Source organism: Oryzias latipes (genome assembly GCF_053564925.1).
Source record: "Oryzias latipes strain Hd-rR chromosome 1 unlocalized genomic scaffold, Olatipes_Hd-rR_3.1 chr1_Y".
Lineage (NCBI taxonomy): Eukaryota > Metazoa > Chordata > Actinopteri > Beloniformes > Adrianichthyidae > Oryzias > Oryzias latipes.
In genome coordinates, this window is record NW_027616335.1 from 9,756,130 (window position 1) to 9,767,144 (window position 11,015).

The window sequence follows — 11,015 nt, forward strand, 5'->3', positions numbered from 1 at the left end:
AATATAGCAAAAAGCCTTCTAGCATCAGTGTTGGTGATCTACATCAAAGCTTCTTTTTGTACAACAATATGTTTAGCTCCTTTAAGTACATTTGATAATTCCTCATTTCATTCCTTTCATTTTTGAATGACAAGAATACAAGAATAGTGAAAGTAAGCGTCAGCACAACATTCTGGAAAAATGCACTTCAGCCCACTAACATTAAATGAGAATTGATTTTAATCCTGATTCTGGTCATGTTGTTAATTTAAAATGATATTTGCTAAATGTTATCAACAAAAGAAAACTACTTTGGAAGAAAAACACAACAGTGTGACGATAGTTTTAGAACTTTCAGATTCTGAATGTCAATTTAGCAAATTAGAACGAGCCATTACGAGACACAAGTACTTCTGCACACACTATGTGTATGCACACACACACAAACTAAATCGTGTTTGTACAACAACAGGACACTCAAGGCTGACTGGCGCCCTGCTCGACCAGTTTTTTTTTTAAAGCGCACACACACAATGAGCAGAGAAGACATCAAATGGACAGACACACACACACTCAAATAAACATCAAGTCCTCATCCAGTAACCTTGCAGTGAAGGTTACAGCAGTCAGCTGGGTCAGTGTGATCACTGGACCAGCTGAAAAAATGTCCTTCCAGATACCCACTGTGTCTATCTGCGTGTGCACGCCATTAAACCTCCAGGTGAGAAAACACACTAAGTCCCTCACAACTGCCCTCACAGCAAAACTGTCAGATACCCAGAGCACAACAACAACTAGACTGAAGAGACACGTGAAACAAGAGACAAGTTTACAACTAACCTGCAGGATGATGGGATGCCAAGTTGAAGTGTCACTTTCGGTTCTTCTTTCTCCACTCTCAAGCAGCAAATCGTACTTGTCACTCACTCATCTTCCTCAGCTCTTCTATAGAGTCTGTCAGGTTCTCAGCGACCTCTTGTCGTCTGTCAAGGTGCCTTCAGTGACAGGTTCCCCAAAAGCACAACAAGAGAAGGTCTCAGAAACTTTGACCAGACACACAAACCACCAGTCACAGTAAGACAGGACAAGTCAGAGTTTCTCTTCTCCTTTTGGGGTTTTTTTCAGTTTCTGACTCAGATCCTCTCTGTTTGTCCTCTCCTCTGTTCCAGTCACGACAACACTTGTAGACGTAACAGCAGGAGACAGGAGAAAGGGGGAGAGCACAAGGTCTCAAAGTGGAGGAGAGAGCAGGAGGTGACAGAGTTGAAGGAGAGCGCTACAGCGGGAGAAAGAAGGAGGGAGGGATGGAGGGAGGAAGGGCAGTGGCAATTAGTGAGTCTGTACCTGACTCTCACTGACATAAGCCCCACATTCCAAAGAGCCGAGAAGGGGGGAGAAAGATGAGGAAGGAGGAACAAAAGAGAAAAAAAGTTCTGAGCACACACACAATCGGAATATCATTCCAGCCGACCCGCGGAGCTATCCTCTCTGATGCAGTACTCAAAATGAGATTGTACAATGAAGACGCTTGCTGCCAGAGTTCCCCAGGTCCAACTTCCTGTTGTATCTTCCCTCTCTTTGTATTGAAAGACCAAAAAAACCCTCTCTGTTGTTCCTCACGTTAGTGTTTCGTTTCTATATCACCTTGTCGGTGTGTGAAAGGTACAGCCTTTTCCTAAAACCAACCAAACCAGAATCAAACTGCCCGCACTCTCAGCACACCCTCCCTCCCATCATTCCGGATGGGAAATGCTATCCTCCTGTGCCCCTGTGTAACCTGTTTGGGGGTGTGTGTGTGTCCCTATGTGCGTGTGTGTGTGTGCTCAAACACCCAGTTTGAGATCTGCATCATGGAAGTCAGAGCAGCATTCTTCTAAAGAGGATTCCTTAACAGCTCACCCAAAACCTCACACCACATGACCGCTCCCATCCACCACCTGCCTATTACTGCTGATCAGGCTCAGACCGGCTCTCTGCTGGGTCACAAATGCGCGCACACCTCTGAGGTCATGGTGACATGCAGTCTTGTGCTATACTGCCTTTGCTATTTGACGTGCGTAATGATGATGGTAGCTGTCAGTGATAACACACTCTCAGAAGAGTTTTGTTATTCTGTCAGAGGGAAGAAGTCGAGAAATCAGAAACATTCTTTACCCCGTTGAACCAACATGGATTCTGACCAAAGTAATGTTTCTCACTGTCCTTCACATGCTGCGCTTTTTCTTTCCCACACCCTCTTAATTCTCCTTCTTTACTGAAAATATTGTACTTGTTTGATCATGCAGCTGTACTGCTGCAGACATGGAGTGTTTGCCCCTTAACACTGAACACGAGCGTGTCTGCCTACCTGAATTCCTTCGCGAGTCGGGCGTGGGCGGCACCAAGTGTTTCCTTCTTCCTGATCTCAGGTGTGTGCTGAGAGCGTTGTCTTTATGACAGCCAGTTGTCATGGAGACAAAGGGACAGAAGAGAACTGTGCTGAACGGCACGGGCTGCAGCTACCAGAGTGAGGACAGAGAAGTGAGGAAGCTGGATTTTTGTTTAGAGTAACAACACACACACATATACGTTCAGATAAAGCGCACGCACTCACTCCCTCACACAGTAGGGAACTTGCAAGTGTGTGTGTGTGTAGGAAACTGAGATTGAGTCAGACGTGCTCACACAGAGAAATAAGGTTTCAACACAGCAGCTGAACTCTGGCAGGGAAGAGGCTGGGCCGTTGGATGAGTTGCTCAATAGATTTTCACTTAAATGCTTACTTAACACATCTCAACCACCCTCCACCCCCCCCTGAATGAATAAAGCAGAAATGTTTTTTGCAGCAGAATGTGTAGGCATCTTCAACTCAGGTGTTCTGCAGAGTTTAAAGTTAACTTTGGAAAAGCTTCCTGGATAACTTTTCCTACTCTTTATATGAAAAGGAGGCAGTAAAGCATAAACCAGGTTAGGGCAGAGTCCTCAGTGTAGCCCTTGTGCTATCCTAGGCACTTTAACGTTGGGAGTTGGGTCATCTAGACCCACTAAACAGTGCGTAAAACTTTTTTCTTCAATGATTTGTGAACCTCACTGGTGTCCATGGATTACATGAAATCTTTCCACCTTTATCCACCTTTGTCATGGTAGGAATAACACGTCAATGTAAGGGTGGGGTCATCTAAGATAGCACAAGGGTTAAGGTGTGCAAAGTCAATGGATTTAAAAAAAACAGCACGGGGGCACATAACCAAAACAAAACTAATAAAATAAGGACCAAGAAAAAAAACTATAATTCAGATTAACTTTAACATAGTTTGATAATTTTCTTTAACAAATCTCCATCAGTGAGATTTTTATTGAAATGACTTCCACTGTTAGTAATGACGTAGTAAGGACACGATAGAATGGTTAGTTGCACCATCTTTTTAAACTTGTTTTTAGTGTTATTTACTATTTAGCTGTTGTTTTTAATAAGGCTATAACAAAGTCTATTTCCCTTTACGGGATCAATAATGTTCTATGATGAGCTTCTTCCAATGTGGGTCCCTGGGCAAGACCCTTCATGCTATTGCCTAAACTTCCCGAGACCCAGGTCTCCCTGTGCTGGTCCCCAGCCCAGATAAAATAAGGGCAAGCTGATTCCCTGAAGGGATATGGTGACAGGTGAACAACATATTTTTTATTGATTTTAAGCATTACATGACATAATTTTTCTACACTCAAAATTTAATGGCTCATGTAGCCAAAATCAGGCAATCATCCATCCATTCATCTGTATCTGTGTCCTTGTCAAATCTTTCAAACTTGGGTATGTAACCAGAATTGTAAGCTACAACTGTTACGAACAGCGGATTGAGGTAAGCACCCAGGCGCAGAGAGGAGGAGGAGGCAGAAGGTTTTAGTGAAATAGCGGCTTTAATAACAAGATATCAAAAAAAAAAAAAAAAGAAAAGAGTCCCAAACTAAACCACTGCAGCAGACAGGCAGGCAGACTCGAAACTCGAAATATTAGACACACTGGAAACAGGAACATTAACCTATGGAGCAGCCCAGGGGGAAGGGAAGGACAGGACTTAAATACATTCAGAACAGACGATACACAGGTGGAAACAATGAGGGCAAATGGGGACCAAAAGTAAAACTCGAAACAACAATGTAACAGGAAACCTTTCAAAGTAAAACAGGAAACTGAATTCAAACAGAAACAAAAGACAACTAGAGCACAAAAGCAAAGAAACTATAACCGTCACAACAACTTCATTTGGTAAAGCAGGTGAAGCTTTCCCACACTGCAGATGGATGCCCCGTCTCACGTGCTTCCTTTTCACTGACTTACAAACATCTCATGTCCACATTCATATATAAAAACTGCTTCTTCATTGCTGCTCTTTTGATGCCTATGTGGCTGTGGAGTCATCTGTGTTTAAACATGCAATTGATACAGGGAGTGTCTACACATGTCCATTGCTATTAAAACACATGTGGAAATGCAATTTAGTAATTACTGGGATTCATAACAGAGAGAAGCCATGAAAAAACAATTATTTGCATGTTTGGGTTTTGAATAAACTACTGATCTATTGTAGATGAGAATAAACTGATATTTTGAATCTGGATTGAGCTTTTTCTTCTTACGGTTTGTGTTTGTATACTCCACTGTTTCTATTTTAGGGGGTTGACCAGTGTTTTTTTTTTATCTTTTAGAGCAGGGGTGCCCAAATCCAGCCCTCGAGGGCCGGTGTCCTACATGTTTTCCAGCCTTCCTGCCAATGAAGCTCCTAATTGGCTAAACACACCTGATTCAGATAATCAACTGCAGATAAGGCAGGATTTCTGAAAAACTAGCAGGAGGCCCATCTTCGAGGCCTGGATTTGGGCTCCTCTCAGAGAATCTTTAGCTACCTTTACACAGCCCTTGCTAACGTGTGTTTAAGCAACCACTTCCAATAGAAAAGTCTATGTAAATGCGAGTATAAGCCAATTGAACCAATCGGGGACTTGAATTTGCCAGCAAGGTTTGGCTGGCATGCCCATTAATTGACAGAAGTGCCAAAAGTTTGAAAATCGTTCATGAAGGAGAAGTTAATCATTGCAGTTTGTTCCCGGACGGAATTCTATGACACCAAGTCTTTCATATATCGGAATAGAGCTGTGTAAGAAAAAGCCTGGAGCAGGATTCACGAGACAGTAAACACTAGAAAAAAAAAAAAAGAAGAAGCCCCTCCCTGCTTGTCCAGTGTGAACACTGTGGGATAAACGAGCAATCACATGCCCGGTGTGAACATGGCATCGTAGAAGAAATGTTTATGCAAGGCTTCTGAATAGCTTCTCGCACTGTAGAATCTGAGTTTTTCACTTTTTCTCTTCTTTTTTTTTACTCATTATTTTTGAGTTTTGTTAGACGCCTTCTTTAAAAGCCTATTTTAATTTTAAACTTTTGAAATTTAGCAACCTGTCATTCAAGAGATCAAAATCCTGTTTTCAATCCCCTTCAACATTAACTATTTGAAGTTTAATCCTTTTACTCATTGAACCCAAGCAATTTTAGTGTAGTAAAGCAAAAGGTAAATAAAAGTTAATCCAAAGTTTGTGTTTTCATGCTTCAGCTACTTTTTCAAATCTGTACTTTTAAGAACCGAAGGTGTAATCATTTGGAGTTAATACTGAAACTTACAGACATGCTGGTGTGGTTTTCTCAGCGTGTAATCAAAGCTAAAGTCATCCAACAATAATCAGCTTCTGCCCTGCCCTTGTTGCAACACAATAAAAAGAGAGGCTTGAGACAGACAAGTGATTCCCTCTGAGATAATAATCTGCCCACCAGTGCCAGTGTAGCTCTGTATCTGCAAAAGTCGCGCTCAGTGCAGCCCTCCATCACCACAAAGAAAAAGCCCAGGACAGAGGAAAGCTTGGATTAAGCTGCAATGGCATGCATTGCATTGGACTCAGTAATGCATTTCTGTAACTTGTAAGTGAGACTTCATGGTCTCACATTGAGACCCACTGAAGATCCAGGTTCAGGTCTTAAGAAAAGAGAAGAACCGAAAATCTCAGCGGCAGTTTAACCACAAAGTTTAACTACAGAAAGCAGCAACGTTGCATTGTTCTCAATGAGCAATCTTGACAAGAGAAAACTTTAATATCGACGTTATAAAAGGTCAACAAACCAATTTTTTTAAACCAGGGAGTTGTTTTGTGTGTGTCGTAATGTCATTAGGGGAACATTAATCATGGTTTCTAAAAAGAAGGGCTTGTAGGATTTCTAGAAAAACAAAACTAATCCTTGTCTGGCTACAGTTGGTACTCATGACGTTTTAGCAGAATTAAAGGTGGTGCAACATTTTTGCTGTAAAGAAATGTGCACAAATTGGAGCTAAAGATGTTTTGTAACTCAAACGTTTAAATTGGCATTTAACTTTCGACCACCGTACAGATGCATTCTAGAAACGACTGATGTCAACCGAGAAAGCAAGCCTTTTTGCCTGCAGAAAGAAGGGGTGTGTGGAAAGAAGGTGTGTTTGATGTAAATGACCATTCCCTGTTTGACAGAACAGAAAACATGCCTTGGGCTTGTTTTTCAACCCGCAGCTCAGGCCAAGTTTCTCTTCAACATTGAAGATTAAATTTCAATAAAACACTTTTACAAAAAACTTTGGGTTTCACAACAAAACATTGCATTTTCCATGTTTTTTAGAGTTTCTGTTAGCTAAAAATATTGTTCATTTTTGTTCCATTTTCCTAGACTTGCTTGGAAGACTTTCAAACTTGATTCACATGGGCAGGGAATGGAGAAAACTTTACACACCTCTGTTTTTTTTCTGATACCTTCACATGTAATTGCACCAAACATCACTCGAGAAATAAAAATTCACTTGTTTGGCAACAGGTCAGGTGAGCTTTCACACCAGCCACATGAAGGAAACAAACTATTAAGTGTGAAGGTTTCCCAAGATCTCAGATGTAGCTGGAGTGTGGAAAATCCAAGTACCGGTACCATATTTTTTGGACTGAAGTGCAAGCAACTATGAGTATCTAACGAGAAGACGGGGATTAAGAAAAGGACAACACAAACAGGAAAAGAATTTACAAAATAAAACAGGAAGTACTAATCAAACGAATTCCAGGAACTTTATTACTGACAGATTTTAATTTAAAGACAAGAAATTCATCAGTCAAAAGTCTGTGAAGTATAACACGCAAACTGTCTCTGTATTTACATGTCAAGTCCTGACCTTGTGTTTTTCACAAATGTGTTATTCTCTGCTTTGTAGCTAAATTGAGACCTTTAAAGGACAGGAGTAAGAAGAACAACTCCAACAGATTGTCTAGCAAGTCCTGTAAAGACTGAATGAGGTCATGCCATGACCAATACAATCATCTCTGTTTCTCGTCATGCCAACTACAGGAAAACACACAACAGTTTAATGGAGTCAACAACACAGCAAAGAAAAACTACAATGTATGGGGTGACATTTTATTTTATAAGAGTTTTTATTAAAAAACAAACTTTACTGCAGGTGCCACTATGGGCTGCAACTTTATTAATAAAATTAGTCAATATTTGAAATCATTCAATTTAAAGCATCACCTGTACCATTTAAGAAGTAAAACTTCACATCAAAACAAATCAAATAAGTAAATAAGATCAATTCTGTCTAACTGGAGGCAACGAAACTGCATGTGGAACGGCTTTGATGTGAAGGATTGGCTGACAGTGATTGCACAGGTGAACTGATAGAAAATCAACAAGACAGAAAGTCCCCTGGCCTTGTACTGCTTCTTGGAGATTAAATCTTTATTGAGAAAATTCCAGGTCAGCTTAAGCCAGTGCAACTCACCGTCCCCAACCAGGCCGATTATTGAACTGAGTGCTGGCAAACACACGCATGTGCACGCAAACACCAGACCTTCTGACCAACTGGAGCCGTGTTGTGAGGCGACACTGATGACGTCTGTTGGATGGGATTATCTCTCCAGCTGTACTCTCACCCGCAGAGAAGTGAGGCTCATTTGGCCCCAAAATCCTGCTGTGGTTTTTCCACTCTGATGAAGCCCACTCCTTCTTCTTCTACCAGCAAGTTCTGGACACGTGCTGACCGTGTCCGATCCCTTGCAATTGATTGTCTCTGGAATTGTGACTTCATCTTGGCAATTAATTTGGTTTGTTTTTTTTTCATATTAAATAACTACTAGAGTTTATATATATATATATATATATATATATATATATATATATATATATATATATATATATATATATATATATATATACACAAACACTTTTAAAGTACATCAGTCTGCTGTAGTGGTTCTCTTTTTTCATGATTTACTCAGAAAAATGTCTCCCTCTCTTGGTGCAACAGCAGTACTACAACAAACATTACAATATTTACAGATAATGATTTACCTGAGGGGCTTACTCCATTAAGAACATGTTTCCCCGGGTAAAAAGAAGTTATTCATTTTTTACGAAAACGTAAATTTGACTTTTATTTTCTTAAAGCTAAATTAAACAAAGGGTATGCATTCCATAAATATATGTGCAGACTGTATGTGATGCTTTGTCTACTAGACACTCTTGATTTTTGAATGTATTCTTTGACAGAGGTACTTTTTTACATTCTACTGGAAGAAACACATAACTCAATTATCTTTGGCATGACAGAACAGAAACTCCTGAACTAAATCATCTAAAAGGTTTTTCATTACTTAACTTTTTTATGTTTGCCAACTGTATCTCAGTTGCTGATTATAAGGAACTGCAAAAAAGAATCAAAGTGTTAGTAAGGTCAGCGCCCTGGGACAGATTGGCCCTGTCCAGAATGTAGCGGGTTAATAATATGGATGGATGGATGGATGGATGGATGGATGGATGGATGGATGGATGGATGGATGGATGGATGGATGGATGGATGGATGGATGGATGGATGGATGGATGGATGGATGGTAATATCAGCAAGATGCAAGTGCATCAATATCATTGATGCACTTGGAGAGTTGTTGTTGGAACACTTAAAAAAACACTTGGGTTATTCATGTTGGTGTGTATATTTTTTTGGAGCAATACTAATTTATTTATTCATTCATTCATTCATTCATTCATTCATTCATTCATTCATTCATTCATTCATTTATGGGGGGGGAGGGCGCATTGTGGTTTTGTTTGTCCTTTGAACCCAATTTGTTTTTTTCCTGAGTGTTCTTTTTTTTTCTCAGTTAAAATAACCCCTAAAAAAGTTATTCCCATTGGTTTTGAGTTAAAATCAACCCACATTTTTTTTTAACAATGGAGTTTTTAGTGTGAAATTTGTAGACAATAAACAATTTCATAAAATCAGTCCTTTAAACATGATACACACATAAAATAAATGCATGCATGTGAAAAACAACAATGTTTAAGGGACCTTTATCTTTTGCATGTTCCACATGTCAGGACCAATCTTGAAAAACAAGCTTTTAGTAGTTGCATCTTCTGCTTGGAGCACCCAACATTTATTCTTAGTTCTTTTCCTAATCACCCAAAAAAACAAGAGTCTTTCAAACAGTGACTATGCTTCTAATTTAATACTCTTGTGTTTTTTTACCATTATATTCTTACATTTCTGTTTTTTCTATGATTTTTTAAAAATTTACTTTTATTTAAACCATCTGCCTGCTTAACTTAAAGGGTCTACTTTTACAGGGACAAAACATTAAGCAATCTTCTTTAATGCCTTGTTCATAAACTAACTGGTCAGTGAATTGTAACACATGTGGAAAAAAAAAAGTTCACATCCTTGTATGTATTAACTGCCTGTATACCTTTTTATTTTTATTTTTTTGTTTACTTAGTTTTTATCTTTATTATTAGTATAATTATTTTTTAATTATTTTACTTGTATGGCTGTCTTAAGTTGAAGGGTGGGGTGGGGTGGGGGGGCTGACATATTTTTGATACTTGATGCTTAAACTGTTCAAACGTTTTTGTGTTCAAATTGTTCAAATTTTGAAAACAATAAGAAAAAAAAAACTTTTATATGTTTTTATGTATTTGTGCTTGACTCTCTTCCACTGTCTAAATGCTTTGTTTTGATGACGTGGGCTGCCAGTTCTTGGCCCTATTCACCATTGAAAAAGACATTCAAATCTGAATTGTCTTGAGTTTTAAAGAAAACCAAACTAAAGTTGTAGTTATTGGACCGAATGATTTTAGTGGGCTGTCCCCAGTTGATTTGGGTCCTTTGACTGCCTTTTTAAAACCAATTGCTTCGAACTTGGGTTTTAAATTGGACAGTCATTTTAAACTGGATCAGCAGATAAGCTCAGTGGTCGTCTCTCTCATGTCTCCAATGTGTTCAAAATGCAGCTGCCTGTCTTCTGGTTGGAGGACATAAGAGAGACTACATCACGCCGATTTTAGCATCGCTCCACTGGTTGCTTGTCCATTTAGGGTTCATTTTAAGATTCTTTTATTTGTTTTTTTAATTTTTACATGGTCTTGCCCTGCTGAACCTCACTGAGCTTCCCCCTTCCTTACTCGCCATTCGTGCCTCAGATCACGATCCAAAATCAGACAAATGTATGAACATATACACACATACAAGACAAGATGGTCGCGGGGATCAGTAAGTGGAAGTTTAGTGTTGACAGCACTGATTCCCAATGAGCCATTTCTTTAACTGTGTCTAAAATGAATTATAGGTTGACCAAAAACACTATTTCCAAAGGGATTTATGCAGTCTCCTCTGACTGTTGTTTGTTTACAAACTGGTGGAGAGGAGGGGATAGTAAGCCATGAAGAATTTTGGACATGAGACAGAGATTTGAGAATTTGACCATGTTTCGCCAACTCAGTAAATCATGTTTTTGTAATGTTGAACAATGGTGAACAACGTTGGGTTTCTTCTCCAAAGTTTTAACAGTTTGTAAAATGTAAAGATGTACTGCAAGCCTGTGACCAGACAGGTAAACAGTAAAACAATTTTGATATGTCATTTGAAAGATCAATGGATCAATGTTTGTACTTTTTATGTTTAAATTTCCAAAACGAAATGGAACGTTTCTGAATAACGTTGGA

The 11,015-nt window shown here is 39.3% G+C and overlaps 1 protein-coding gene across 17 annotated transcripts in view; it reads right to left on the reverse strand.

Moving 5' to 3' along the window:
* LOC101167848 (RNA-binding protein 47) overlaps window positions 1-2,620 on the reverse strand; it is a 31,484-nt gene extending 28,864 nt beyond the window's left edge. For 6 of the 17 annotated variants that reach the window (XM_020703112.3, XM_011475172.4, XM_020703101.3 and 3 more), the window contains exons 1-2: window positions 2,327-2,620; window positions 820-974 (exon numbers count right to left, since the gene is read on the reverse strand). The gene's annotated coding sequence lies outside the window, so the exon portion shown is untranslated. Of the gene's footprint in view, window positions 1-819; window positions 1,218-1,426; window positions 1,678-2,326 lie in introns of those variants that run through there. The other 11 variants (XM_078943437.1, XM_078943429.1, XM_078943433.1 and 8 more) reach the window with 5 other exon arrangements.
* Window positions 2,621-11,015: the final 8,395 nt, after the last annotated feature.